General features: G+C 46.2%; 1 pseudogene; it reads right to left on the bottom strand.

Moving 5' to 3' along the window:
- Positions 1-247: 247 nt before the first annotated feature.
- On the bottom strand, positions 248-14,802 carry LOC129489332 (dehydrogenase/reductase SDR family member 4-like; annotated as a pseudogene).
- Positions 14,803-15,602: the final 800 nt, after the last annotated feature.

Here is a 15,602-nt window from a genome sequence, read left to right on the forward strand (position 1 = left end):
GGGGAGGTGTTAGAGAGTTCTTCCTTCCCTCGCCCGGCTTGCCCTGCCTCGGGGATCCCCGTGGCGTCCTGGGAGTTCCCGTGCCACCTGCCTTCCAGTTGGCAGCTCTGCAGACACCTCCACCCCTGAACATCACGCTCAGGTCCTGGAGACAGGGAGGAGGGCTGGGGGATCCAGAGATCCAGCCTGGCCAGACTTCTGCTCTCTGCTCAGCTAACCACCCCACACTGAGAAATGAACACGTCGATTCGATTCAAAGCCGCGCAATCATCTGCATTTTATTTGCACCTCATTTGCAAGTTGTTAATTTGCAACTCTGCTCCTTCCACTCCAGCTTCCTTCTCTCTCATCTCCCCTCAAATGCCCCAGTGGCCAGGGCAAAAAATATCTGTTGGTCTTTGCCAAGGTAGACTCAGCCTTGTCAGCAGGCCTGTCCTGTGTTCTCAGGGGAGGCATTTACCCAAGGCCACAACAACAGCAGGAATTCCGAGTAAGACGCCACCTTGACGGCAGGGAAGGCTGGATCTTTTCACAGGGCAGAACTGATTTTATGAGGTGAACAGTAAGGTGAGCAGAGGTGGGAAAGGCCAGTGGATGAATGCAGGAACAGAACCAGGAGCTAGAGCCCAGCTCTGCCCTGTGGGCTGTCTCCCGGTCCTCAGAGGCGGGATGGCATTCCTCCACCCACCACCACTGTTTCCCCAGTGATGTAGCTGGCATCTTCAGAGCACAGGAGAGACACGATGCCAGCACAATCCTCTGGCTCGCCTAACCTGGGGAATAGGGGAAGAAAGGAAGGGAGTAAAAATCAAACAGGTCTGCCTCCCTCACCTGGGACACAGGGAATGAAATTTGCTTAATCAAGAATTACCAGATGACTTTTCAGGATCAGTGTACAAACTTTCCGCCTATCAAATAGGGTTACCATGAGGATATGCTGTTATAATTTAGTATAAGGATACTGTACTCTGCAAAAACTATTACCCATAATATTCAAATACTATAGAAACACACTGTTTTTTAAGAGAGCTCAGGACACCAAAATCCAAAGTTATACAGATAAAATAGTAAGCAATTATTTCATACTTAAAAAAATGACTTCACATGTGCACACACTGAAGTATCAGGGAGTCTGTGTGACAGTAAATGGTGTGTTTAAAATGATTCCATTTGTACAGTTTCAACTTAGAGACAACTTTTTCAGGAATCTATACTTGTGCCTTAAAGTCAGGTTCATTTGGTGAGAATGTGCTAATTCTTATTTTATCAGTGACTGCATAGTTAGGAGACACTTTAATCTGCCTGCCATAGAATGCTCTAGAGGTGGGCAGAGTGAGTAACTCAAACCTAGAAGGGCTGAATTAATGGTTCTCCATTCTAGCTGTATCTTGCAATCATTTGAGAGGCTTAAACAAAAAAAGAAAAGACAAAGAAAAACAAAACCGGAGATAGTCAAGTCCTACCTTGGACCAATTAAAAAATAATCTCTGGGAGTGGGTGGGGCCTGATCATCTGCAGTTTAAAAAGCTCCCCAGGTGATTCTAATGTGCATCCAGGATTGAGCTACATGGGCTAGATCATTCATTGGTGCTCTAGGATGACAATCCCCTGACTTATTAATGAGTTATGAACCAGGCCTGCAGCTCATGCCTGACATCAGAATGGCTTTGGGAAGATTTAGGATGTCTGGACCAGTACAGAGTTAGGCATTGCTGGCATTTGTCCTTGAGGGACAAGATGGAGAAACTAGATAGTGCCCAGAAGCCAGAAGGTAGAGAGAGGAAGGGAACTTAGAGGAAAGGGAGCCCGACAAAGGTGCTTGAACAGCTCACCCAGCTCACTGGGGAAGAAAGTAACTCCTTAGGCAAGGGGAGTTTGGGGCTTAGTAAAACTCTTCATTCCTTTCATTTGGATTGTAGATCATCAACCTGAGTTTTGTAAACATGTGTCATTATTCAAGGGAACTAAAAAAGCATGGTTTTGGCTTTGGTCCCTGGTCTCCATGGATGCTCAGAGGTGGACACAATCCCCCAGGTGGAGAGAGGACTCAGGGCTTCTCCCAGAGCTCTGCACTGCTGAAACCCTGATGTCTCTGCTTTTACGTTTTGAAAGGGAAGCTGACTTCTTGCTCAGGCCACTGTAGTGATAGTGTTTATGAATTTGTGGTCTGTGAGGCAGAGGACAGCCTGCCTGTGTTATCTGTGGGACTGAGACAGCGGGCTGTGGGCTGCTAGGGACCAGACCTTTCCATCTTCATGTCTCTTAGGGCCCTTGCCCCCATGACGGTTTACCTTCTTATCTGCAGGGCTTCTTTCATGCTTTCCTCTTTTTCCTTGTCCATCCAGAGCTGCAGGCAGAAGGGAAATCTCTTTAAGTTTAAGAAGAGGAAAGTGAGGAACAGAAAGGGAAGAAACTGCCCATCCTCATGGCAACTGACAGGAAGGATGGAGAGACTTCCCTCTTTCACTTCCTATTTTTTTCTAGATCCCAGCTCTCCCCACTGCCCTCATCTGTTTCATTTGTTTCAGGTTCTAGTGATGCATTTTGCTGTGTCTCTCCAATTCTCATCCATGTAAGGAGAGAGGAAACAGTGTGAGTAGAGTGTGAATACTTCAGTCTCCACTCTGCACCTCAGAAAAGGTGTGATAGGAGTGTGGCTTGGATAGGGCAGCTGGTACAGAGAGGGAATATGGAAAATTCCAGGGAAGGAGAATGGAGTGGCTGAGAGCTCAGGACTCAGGTACTGGGTTTCCCTGTCCAAGAAGATGGATGCCTTTCAAGGGATCCCAGTGGGATGCAGAGCTCCCCTTCCTCACCATCCTGCTGAGGCGAGTCTTGATGAGTCCAGGTGCTAGGCAGTTCACCCTAATGTTCCTTGGGGCCAGCTCTATGGCCAGGGTCTTGGTCAGGCCCAGCAAGGCCGTTTTACTGACATTGTTAGGACTGAAGCCCTGGAGAAAGAAGAGAATGTGTTAGACTCACAGTTTCCAGGTCATTCTTGGTTCTAATAACTAGACATAAAGGGCAGTGGTCATTAGGGATCTTCTGTAAGGGAGGGGCACAGTTAGGAAACTGTCTTGTGGCTAAACCTCCCCTAGGTTATGGTTTGTGGAGGCAAGGCATCTATTTTGTGGGCAGGGACTTGGTGGTGTGATTCTAAAAAGGGACACAAACTTCCTTGGGTAACAGGAGGGGTGAAAAGATGTGGAGTGGAGGATGGGATGGGAGGGGCAGACAAAAGGGTTTTTACAGGAATTGGCCTGAAGGCTGCTATGGAGGACACGATCACCACTGAGTCGCCTCTGGAAAAAGAAGAGAGCTGACCATCTTCCCAGTGTGGACCACTGCCCTCAGCCCATGTGGGGTCCCATCTCACCCAGGCTCTCTCACTCTCTGTACCCTCGTTTCTCCATTTCTGGCACCACTGCCTTTGTCATCAGTGCTGGGGCCTTCACATTAATGTCCAGATTCTGAAGCCAAGAGAAGAAAGGGAAACAGCATGAGTGAAGAGCACTGGAGGAGGCATGGCAATGAGGAGTTAGAGTGGGTTCCTAGGATGTTTGTCAGAGCTGCTGAAGACCTTAGGATGGTATATACCCTGCATCTTACACATGAAGCAACTGAGGTTCAGGGAGAAGTAGCTCTCACCAGCTGCTCAGCTAGATAATGATACATTAGGTTCAGGTGAGCAAAAATGGAACCTGATTCATCTTGTTTCATAAGCATCCAAGTATGATTTGGCCCAGAAGGGGCCTAAATCCTCAGGGCTCCTTTGGATTTGAGCTGTGTTTTCTCTGTTTCTTCAAAGTAGGTAGAGCCTGGAATTCTCAGCCTCCTGAACCTGCCTTAGAGTGGGCCATGCTTCTCAGGGAAAATGTGGCCTGACCTTGGATACCTGGGGTTGTTCTAGCACTTCTCTGGCTTCTACTCATAGGGAGTGAGATGCTCTTGGCCCTCTAGGATGGACTGTCTGGCTAGGCATGATTAGAAAGTGGGATCATGAGGAGGCACCTTCTGGGGAAGCTGGGGGACAGGCTACAATCAGAATCCCCACATCCATAATCTAAAACAAATGTATGACCCCTGTTTACATTGTTCTAGACAACTGCTTATATTAAAATATTTCAATCTTACAGAAAAATTGGAAATAGAAGTACAATGAGAATCTAGAGATCCTTCACTTAGATTCACCAATTTTTCTCTACTAAAAATACAAAAATTAGCCGGACGTGGTGGCATGTTTCTGTAATCCCAGCTACTTAGGAGGAGGGGACAGAAGAATAGCTTGAACCCGGGAGATGGAGGTTGCAGTGAGCCAAGATCGCAGCACTGCACTCTAGCCTGGGCAATAAAGCGAGACTCCATTTCAAAAAATAAATAAATAAATAAAAATTAAAATAAATAAACTTAGTTGCAGATATTAGAATGCTCTATCCCTAAATACTTAGCATACATTCCCAGAGTAAGGATGTTCTTTTACACAACCATAATCCATTATCACACCCAAGAAGTTTGACATTGATGATAATTTTATCTAATATATTGGCCTCAGTTGTCCCCGAAATGTGTTTTTTTTTAAAGTCCAGAGTTCAATCAAGGATCAGCCATTATGTTTGGATTTGATGTACTGTGATATTTAAAATAATATATAAACTGAAAGAAAAGTTACAGGCACACCTTATTTTATTACACTTTGCAGATATTGTGTCTTTTACAAATTGAAGGTTCATGGCAACCCTGCGTTAATTGGAGCCATTTTTCCAACGGCATGTGCTCAGTTTGTCTCTGTGTCACATTTTGGTAATTCTTGGAATATTTCAGACTTTTCCATTATTATTATATCTGTTACGGTGATCTGTGATCTTTTGTGTTTTTATTATAATTGTTTTGGGGTACCACAAACCACACCCAGAAAAGAAGGTGAACTTAATCAATAAATGTTGTGTGTGTTCTGACTGCTCCACCCTTCTCCCATCTCTCTCCCTCTCTGTGGGCCTCCATATTCCCTGAGACACATTTATATTGAAATTAGACCAATTAATAAACCCACAATGGCCTCTAGGTGTTCAAGTGAAAGGAAGAGTCACACATCCTACACTTTAAATCAAAAGCTGGAAATAATTGAGCTTAGTGAGGAAGGCATATTGAAAGCTGAGGCAGGCTGAAAGCTAGGCTGTGTGCACCAGTAGCCAAATCGTGAGTGCAAAGGAAAAATTTCTGAAGGAGATTAAAAGTGCTACTTCTGTGAACACATAAATGATAAGAAAGCAAAACAGCTTTATTGTTAATATGGTTTCAAAACTTCAAAGGACAGGTTTATTCTCTTGTTAGGGGCTAATGCAGCCAGTGACTTTAAGTTGAAGCCAATGCTCATTTACCATTCTGAAAATTCTAGGGCTCTCAAGATTTATGCTAAATCTACTCTGCCTGTACTGTATAAATGGAACAACAAAGCCTGAATAACAGCGCATCTGTTTATAGCATGGTTTACTGAATATTTTAAGCTCACTGTTGATAGCTACTCCTCAGAAAAAGATTCCTTTCAAACTGTTACTGCTCATTGACAATGCACCTGGTCACTCAAAAGCTCTGATGGAGATGTACAAGGAGATTAATGTTGTTTTCATGCCTGCTAACACAACATCCATTCTGCAGCCCATGGATCAAGGGGTAATTCTGACTTGCAAGACTTGTTATTTAAGAAATACATTTTGTAAGGCTGTAGCTGCCATAGATAGTGATTCCTCTGATTTATCTGGGCCAAGTCAACTGAAAACCTTCTGAAAAGGATCCACCATTCTAGATGCCATTAAGAATATTTGTGATTCATGGGAGGAGGTCAAAATATCTACATTAACAGGAGTCTTGAAGAAGTTGATTCCAACCCTCATGGATGATGTGGAGAGGTTCAAGACCGCATCAGAGGAAGGAACTGCAGATGTGGTGGAAATAACAAGAGAACTAGAAGTGGATCCAGAAGATGGGACTGAATTGCTGCAATCTCATGACAAAATGTAAACGGCTGAGGAGTTGCTTCTTATGGATAAGCAAAGAAAGTGGTTTCTTGGGATGGAAACTATTTCTGGTGAAGATGCCATGAACATTGTTGAAATCACAGCATGGGATTTAGAATATGTGTACTTAGTTGAGTAAGCAGTGGCAGAGTTTGATAGGATTGACTCCAATTTTGAAAGAAGTTCTACTGTGGATAAATGCTATCAAACAGCATTGCATGCTACAGAGAAATCTTTTGTGAAAGGAAGAGTCAACTGATGTGGCAAACTTCACTGCTGTCTTATTTGAATAAACTGCCACAGCCACCCCAGCCTTCAGCAACACAACCCTAAGTCAGCCACCGTCAATGTTGAGGCAAGACCCTCCACCAGCAAAAAGATTACAAGTTCTAAAGGCTCAGATGATTGTTAGCACTTTTTAGCAATAAAGTATTTTAAAATTAAGATATGTATATATTTTTAAAGACATAATGCTATTGCTCATTTAATAGACTACAATTAGATGACCATTATAGTGTAAACATAACTTTTATATGCACTGGGAAACCAAAAAATTCATGTGACTCACTTTATTATAATATTCACTTTATTGTGTGGTGGCCTGGAACCAGACCCACAATATCTCCGAGGTGTGCCTGTACTCAGTTTAAAACTGACTTTCATAGGGTCTCTATTCAGACTGTTCATGAAAGATGTTTCTCCATTGTAAAGACTATCAGAATCTGTCTGGGTGCAGTGGCTCACGCCTATAATCCCAGCACTTTGGGAGGCCAAGGTGGGCAGATCAGTTGAGGCCAGGAATTTGAGACCAGCCTGGGCAACACAGTGAAACCCTGTCTCTACTAAAAATACCAAAAATTAGCCGGGCATGGTGGCACATGCCTGTAGTCCCAGGTACTTGGCAGGCTGAGGCACAAGAATCGCTTGAACCTGGGAGGCGGGTGTTGCAGTGAGCTAGATGGCACCACTGCACTCTAGCCTCGATGACACAGTGAGGAAAAAAAAAAAAAAAGAGGGACAAAGCCTAACAGAATAAAAAACTTACTCATTGAAGATCATTTTGGCACTTTGGTCTTTATGTGTATGAAACACTGGTAAATAAATCATAGTAATTTCATATCCTGATACTTTAGTGTTGAGAAATGTTTGATGACATCTCATATAGTTGGTATGTTTGTCCCCTCTAAGTCCCATTTTGAAATGTGATCACCAGTGTTCAAGGTGGAACCTGGTGTGAGGTGTTTGGGTCACGAGGGTGGATCCCTTATGAATGGCTTGGTGCCCTCCCGGTGGCGATGAGTGAGTTCTCACTCTATTAGTTCGTGCCAGAACTAGTTGTTTAAAAGCCTACTATCTCTCTTACTTCCTCTCTTGCCATGTAACACGCCAGCCCCCTTTTGCCTTCTGCTATGATTGTAAGCTTCCTGAGGCCTCATCAGAAGCAGATACTGGCACCATGCTTCTTCTACAGTCTGCAGAAGTGTAACCCAAAACAACCCTCTTTTCTTTTCTTTTTTTGTTTTGAGACGGAGTCTCGCTCTGTTGCCCAGGCTGGAGTGCAGTGGCGCAATCTCGGCTCACTGCAAGCTCTGCCTCCCGGGTTCACACCATTCTCCTGCCTCAGCCTCCCAAGTAGCTGGGACTACAGGCACGTGCCACCACGCCCGGCTAATTTTTTGTATTTTTAGTAGAGACAGGCTTTCACCCTGTTAGCCAGGATGGTCTCGATCTCCTGATCTCGTGATCTGCCCGCCTCAGCCTCCCAAAGTGCTGGGATTACAGGTGTGAGCCACCACGCCTGGCCACAACCCTCTTTTCTTTATAAGTTGCCCAGCTCAGGTATTCCTTTATAGCAACGCAAAACAGACTAATACAACATCAGAGTAAAAAGCAAAACCATGGGAGATCATAAAAAATTAGCATTTCCAAATCATGGGAATATTAACCTTAGTAAACAAAGACAAATATTTTAATTAAAGCTTTGTAATTAAAGAATGTGTGTGAAATATATTACGAATATAATGTAATTATATACTTACACATAAAACCCAATATTGTACCACTTGAATTTAGACATCTGGATCTCAGATTTTCTTGACATTGCAGTTAAGAAGAAAATAATATAGGTTTTTATTTTTACTTTTTTAAAGGATGTATGTTATAAAGTGGCAACTGGTTATTTCACCAGAATTAGTATTTTACTTAACTAGCAGCTTTTAATATTTCCCAGCTAATGAAAAATGATTCCTTTTTGGCAGCTGAAAGGGGGACAGTTGGGTGTGTAAGTTTAAGTGTCATAGTTGTTGGCATATTAGCTGCCATGTCTCTGTTGGAAATCAACCAGGTAGAAGAGCATGCCGGGAAGAAGGCTGGGAAGGGGAGCAGACGGTGGATAGTGAAGAGCAGATGGAAGCAGACAGAAGTAGGAGCAGCAGAAACGAATGAGAAGGGCAGGGGCAGAGGAAGCTGCCCCCACCCGCCCTTTACCAGGCGCGCTCCAGGTGTGTGGCACGTGGCAAAGAGTCCTCACATTTACACTGCACTTGACAAACACATTCTAAAAGCAGACAGAGTTTGTTATCGATATCGATAGGATATCGATAACTCCATGAAGCTTCACAGCCTAGAGAGAGGGGTAAGGTCTGGACCAGGGCTGCAGTAAGTAAGGGAGGTGCATTTATCCAAGTTGATAAAAACTTCCTTCTGGGCGGGGCGTGGTGGCTCACGCTGGGAATCATGGCACTTTGGGAGGTCACGGTGGGAGGACCACTTGAGCTGAGGAGTTTGAGAGAAGCCTGGGCAACACAGGGAGACCTTATCTCTATATTAAAAACAACAACAACAACAACAACAAAACCATTGTTCTTAGGAACTATCGTCAAAATAACTTCTATTTCTTAAAACATTTTTTTTTGAAAACTGCCCTAAGATCTGCTGCTAACCATTTAAGGTTGGCTTCTTTCTTTTTTTAGATGGAGTCTTGCTCTGTCACCCAGGCTGGAGTTCAGTGGCATGATCTCAGCTCACTGCAGCCTTGACCTACTGGGTTCAAGCCATCCTCCTGCCTCAGGCCCCCAAGTAGCTGAGAATACAGGTGTGTGCCATCACACCCGAGCAATTTTTGTATTTTTTGTAGAGACAGGGTCTTGCCATGTTGCCCAGGCTGGTCTCGAACTCGTGAGCTAAAGCCATCCGCCTGCCTCGGCCTCCCAAAGTGTTACAGGTATGAGCCACCAGGAAGTTGGCCTCATTTCTTTTGCAGTGTTTTCTTCCCACCTCCTATTCTTCTAAGGCTGTGTCTGACCCTTTGCTCGTTTCTTTACATTTTCCCATTCGGGAGCTCCTTCATTCTCATGATTTCAAGTCTCACCTCAAAATCTATTTCCAGACCCCTCCTCTTCCTTTCACATGGAGTTCCACCCACATTTCTCCGAGTACTTACTGTCCAGTTCTCCTTGAATAAGTTACCATTATCTCAAAGTCAATCTGTCCACACTTACCTGAATGGAAAAACTGGCTTAAATAGAGCTGAAGAAAGTTACCCTGGAGGGGACTTTGAGATCATCTATTCCAGTGTCCTTAAGGTGGAGATGATGAAACAGGTTCAGGGAATTTTCTCAAGATCTTATAGTTCAGTAGTGGCACACTGGGGCTAGCTAAGAACAGGAGGCCTACTTATTCTGTGTTTGGGAAAGTGATTTGCTCAGGGCACAAAGCTAGTTAGTGGTGGAAGAACTGAGGTCAGTCTACCACTTTGTAGCACAGAGCTAATTCATAAGAGTCCTCTGAAAGTGAGTTGGGGTCATTAGGAAACTGGTTGCCCAGGAGAGCCATGATGGGAGAAGATACCAGCCTGAATTTAAAGCAATTCCATATTTTGTTATGATGTCATTTTCCCTGTCTCTGTCTCTCTTTTGACCTGGAGGCATGAAAGATTCAAGGGAGAAAGTGAAATTTAAACTGAGAAAGCCAAGAAAGGCAACATCTCACCTCCTTAATACGTTATAAGTAGATAGTGAGGCGTGTGCTAGAGTAATGAATGGCCAAGCAGAATCTGCCAACAAGGGTTTTCAGTACAAAGCCACCCTGAAACCAGACTTTGCATTTGCCCAGAACTGGCAATTTTGATGCCTTGGGCAAGTAGCAGTACATGCGCCCTTGGTCAACTTTGTGCTTTGGATTTGGCACACTGAGGGGTGTTACTAACAATGTACACCATCTGCTAGCTTCCCATTTTAACTAATTATTCTTGTTAACTAGGTGCTAACCTTCAACACGGTTGAAGAAATGCCTGGGCTGTCAACACATAAGTCTAACAAAATTTAAAGTCATATGCTCTTTTAAAACCAGTATTAATACTTTCTTGCACCCTTTAAATTTTGGTATCCTGGCATAAAGCCCAGTCACCTGCCTTGGCTCTGTATAAGTCTCACCAATGGACTTGCTACTAGGGAGGTGCAGAATAAGTTAATAAGTGATGTGTGCTGTGCTCAGCGCATGTGTGTTTGGGCTGGGAGAGGACAGTGGATTGCTCCAGAATCACCTGGAGACATTTTCTACTCTGCTGCATACCCCATGCCCCTCTCCTTCCAGGTCTGTAAGCACAGAGATGGGAGGAGGCTGGGTTCTGATTGAACAGAGATAGCAAACCATAAAAGATGAATGAGGCTGGGTGTGGTGGCTCACACCTATAATCCTAGCACTTTGGTAGGCCCAGTACGGAGGACCGCTTGAGGCCAGGAGTTCAAAACAGCCTGGGCAATAAAGCCCCAACTCTATAACAAATTTAAAAAATGAACTGGCATGGTGGTGCATGCCTATAGTCTTAGCCACTTGGGAGGCTGATGGGGGAGGATTGCTTGAGCTCAAGAGTTGGAGGTTACAGTGAGCTATGATCATGCCACTGCACTCCAGCCTGGGCAACAGAGTGAGGCCCTGTCTCTGGGAAAAAAAAAAAAAAAAAAGATGTCTTCTAAGTCTTGTTATAAATTGTGTGATCACTACACTAAAGCGGTTAGGAGCTGTTTGCTGTGTTATGATAGTTACGCATTTTTAAGAAAAAATACAATCAAGCAGATAGGCAGCTACTCTGGTTTCCGCTTACAACACCACTGAGAAGCTTCGTGGTGCAGATGAGGAGGCCACTGGATAGTATCCATTCTCAGGGCAGTGGCTTTTCTCATTGCAGGGTAACATGTGGCAACTGGCAGAAGACATTTCAAATTGCTGACAAGAATTCTATCATTCTCCTCTCTGACAGTGGTCATACAAACTTCCTGAGAGTCATTTTTAACTTCTCTATTTCCCACTTTTTGACATGGGGTTGGAAAATCTTGGTTCCTTTCCACTAAATGTCTCTTGGGCACATCTATTCCTGTCCCACCACCACTGCTCTAAACCTGGATGACAGCAACAGCTTCCTCACTGATGCCCTGGATTCAGTGTCTTCTCTGTATATCCTTCCTACCAGAGCCAGATTAGCCTTCCTAATAACCATCTTTCTCTTGCTCAAAACCTCACATGGCTTCTTATTTGCTACAAGAATGTGTAAACATATCCTTTTAAGAGGCCATATCCTTTTAAGGTCCTTAACATATCCTTTTAAGAAGCTATGGCTGGCGCAGTGGCTTATGCTTATAACCCTAGCACTTTGGGAGGCTGAGGGGGTGGATCACCTGAGGTCAGGAGTTCAAGACCAGACTGGCCAACATGGTGAAACCCCGTCTCTACTAAAAATACAAAAATTGGCTGGGCATGATGGTGGGCACCTGTAATCCTAGCTACTCAGGAGGCTGAGGCAGGAGAATTGCTTCAATCTGGGAGGTGGAGGTTGCAGTGAGCTGAGATGGTGCCACTGCACTCCAGCCTAGGCGACAATAGTGAAACTCTGTCCCAAAAAAAAAAAAAAAAAAAGGATATGGAGGCCCATGGCCTCTATCTTTCCAATGCAGCCCCTTTCCCAGCAGTACTCCTGAGCCTGTGCTCTCCACTGTTGACTGACAGTGCTCCTCTCTTTCCTTCAGTTCCTCCTTGGCTGTCTGCTCATTTTGCAGAGTTATCTGGAACCTCATCTCTATTCCATCTGTCCATTCCCATCCATTCCTTAAGGTTTAGCTCAAGTACCACTTCTGGGCCAGGCCTGTAGGCCATGTTAAGTGAACCTGGTGGGGGCCACAGGATATTTTTTCCAGCAGGATTTTCACATTACATTGCTACTTACATGTCATATGGTTAGTCACTAATTGATCCAGACTCCCAAATGGCTCCTTCCACCATCAGGATCAAGGCCCCAATCTTGGGCTCTGTCCACCAGCCTAATCCAGGCAAGGTGACTTTCTAGGACTCACATTTGGCTCTTTCCAATGCACATTTGAGCATTTGCCAGACAGTTCCTTAAAAACAGAATTACCCTATACTGTCTACCATGCTGCTGTCTACTATTGCTTAAGATTCTCCTCTTCTAGGATTATGCAAATTATTTCTGCCAACCTTCCAATATGTTAGCACAATCCTGTACTTTCCATTTTTGGGTAGATTCTCCCTTCCACTCTGGGAAATAAAGTGTGTGCCCTGAGCCTCGAGGGAAGAGGAGCTTGCTTTGCTGGATGGTTCATATTTCCTTCTGCAGCTGGAAGGCTGGTGTCCACTACTAACTGTGACATTGACTTATATACTTTCTTTGAGACTAAAGTCCAGTACCTCATAGTCCATAGGCAGCCAATAAAGGAAGGGAGCTTGGGGGTCTGGGTCTTTCCTTACTGGCTGTGGGACCTTGGGCAGTTGCTCCAGCTACTTGAGCCAGTGTCTGCAGACTGAGAGAACAGTCCTTGCCTTGCTTGGGTTGCTGTCAGGTCTAGAGATAACCTGTGTAAGGCTCTGAACACAGGAAATTGCACATAGTAAGTGGCTGAAACATGGTGGGCTGCTTCCTGAGGTTCCCAGGGACTTGACTCCATAAGCTGAAGAATAGGGGATTGTTTATTAGCTCATGGGTGGGAACATCTATTTTGTGGTTGTATTTACCCTTCTCATCTGTCCAGTTAGATTGAAAATTACTAGAGAAACAGTACCAGCTGTTTCTTTGGGGTATGCAAGGGATGATGCAGGGTTGAAGCATTAGAATGTTTTAACATTCACTGATTGGGATGGGATGATTCTCCAACTTTAATATACGGACATAATAGAAAGGCACACAATAAAAATGTGATGGTGGGCTGGCTGGGTATGCAGAACGCAGTGTGATGTTTTAGTTAACAGCACTGCATTGGATCTCACCAATACTGTCCAGGAAAGCAGGGAAAGAGGCTCAGGCTGGCTCCCTTTTCCACCTCCTGGCTCTGTGCCCATTTCCCTGCAGCTCACTGTGGCCACCAGCCGCTCCCGGTCCTCCGCCTTTCCCCACATGGCACACGGTGCCGGTCACGCTCAGCCCCTCTCCCTTCAGCGTGGCCACCGCCTGGTCCACATTCTGCTGCTTCCGGCTGCTGACAACCACGTGGGCCCCATCTTGGGCCAGACGCCGGGCGACGGCGAAGCCGATCCTGTGAGCAGAGACAAAGATTGCCAAGGCCTGTGCAGGGGAAGAGGTCAACAGCATGAGCTCTGAAGTTAAGACTGCCCAGGTTTGAATTCTGACTCTTTCTCTATATGACCTCCATGTGTCTCTACTACGTGTAAAACAGGCTTAATGGCACAGCCATTTTTGGCACTCATTTACTTATTTTTATTATGATCTTGGACTGCAGCCTCAGTTTCCAAGAACTGACATCACTTTCTACAGATCCCACCATGGGTGACAGGCTTCATCCCCTGTTGGGACTGAGAGGTGAGAAATGAGCTGGGTGTGCAGCAGCAGCCACTTCCATGATTTGAGAGTCTCACTCAGAACAGCCCTGCCCCCAGGTTTCTTTCTTGCTCGTCTACATCATTCTCAAAATTCTATCCTTAGTTATTTTTTGGGGTGCATATGAAAAGATGGTCTCCAGTCAAAAATGTAAATATTGCCTTGGGAGGAAGAGTTACACATTCCGCACTTGTCAGTCATTAGCATTTTACCTACATTTGTATTTTAGTTTTGTGAAGAGTTGGTATCTAGCAAAGTCCTGTAGAAATGAGAACCAGGACAGACAAGAGTGGTGGGTGAGAAACAGGCTGGGCAAGGTAGGCCCAGATGTACCGACCTAAACAAAAATCTCGACACACGGCTCTGGTGTCCCATCTAGGTAAAGGGGAGGGGTTCCGGGAGACTTTCCGGTGCCCAAATAGAATGTCTGGTACATTTCCAAAAAGCTGGAGGCCTTGGGATAGGATTTTGAAATCCAGATTCTCTTGGATTTCCAGTTTCTGGGCTTCCCAGACGCTAGGTGGGGCTGGTTGACTGGGGCAGCCCAGAACACTGGGGAGACTAGCTCGATGGGGCTGCACAGAGGTGGCACAGTTGTGCCAGAGGCAGCAGGGACACGAAGGCAGGCAAGGGAGGGTCCAGGGCCAGGGGATTCGGAGGGGGCTTCAGGCGGACCACGTGGCTACTTTTTTTCCAGGGCCAGACTTTGGCCCTATGTGAGGTCTGAGGACAGGGGCACTGGAGGCAAAGGACGAGACACCAGTGCCTGTTTCCAGGCAGCCAGGACCTCAGAAACTCCGGCACCAACACTCACCGGTCGGTGGAGGCCGTTACCAGGGCTACCTTATTTGTGAGCGGGTCCCGGCGGGTCATCCCGGAGCTGGCCATCCGCACCGACTTCCATGCCCGGGCACAGTGGCCTAGCAGCCCCGCCTTGTGCGTGGCTCAGACCAGCAAGTCTGGGTTCCACTCCTTCCAGTGGAGGTGACAGGGAGTAGGGCGAGGGGCAGGACGAAGGGCGGGCCGCTTCCCTGCCCGCCCCCTCCCCGCCCCCGGCCAGCTGGGAGTGGTCTGTGGCGGTTGGCGCCTCCCGCCTCCCGCCAGTCGCCGCGCCCCGCAGCCAGCTACCTTCCGCCCGACTGGGGCTTGCTTTCCCGGGCTGGCGGGTGATCAAAGCGCTCTCCGTTCAAGTTGCCTGTAGGGCTCGCCCGTCCCCTGGCCCCCGCAGGAACCTGCAGACTTTGGCTGCTGCCTTTCTGCATCTGCTTGCCCACCTTTTCTTCTCGGGGAAGTGGGGGTTTTGAGTTGGTTGCTTTTGCTTCTTCGGAATTCCTTCTCCAAGAAAGTCTGGGTCTATGTATGAGACAGCCCACAGGAGGGCAAATGTTTTGAGACTGCCCATGGAGGTGAGGCCTGTGGTCCCCATGGAGTCCACCAGGTGAGGCTGGAGGAGCCTGGGAGAGAGACGTGATAGGGAGTGGCTGCACCAGGCCTGGCACTGCCCTTCACTCTGCCCAAGGTCTCCATCTTCTCGGGCCCTGGAGGACAGACTATGGTCATTGGCCTAACAGGATCTCATATCCGTCGCCAAAGGGACTTCCTCCTTTACAGGGGCTAAGTGGTAGCGAGGAGGCTGGAGAGTCCCTCAAGCAGTGGTGGAAATGCAAAGAACTCCGGGCACTCAAGTTCTCCCTAATCCCTCTGTCCCCAGGTCTCAGCCTCCATCCTAGTGCAATAAATATTTG

The sequence above is a fragment of the Symphalangus syndactylus genome, chromosome 9 (genome assembly GCF_028878055.3).
Source record: "Symphalangus syndactylus isolate Jambi chromosome 9, NHGRI_mSymSyn1-v2.1_pri, whole genome shotgun sequence".
NCBI classification, from domain to species: Eukaryota; Metazoa; Chordata; class Mammalia; order Primates; family Hylobatidae; genus Symphalangus; species Symphalangus syndactylus.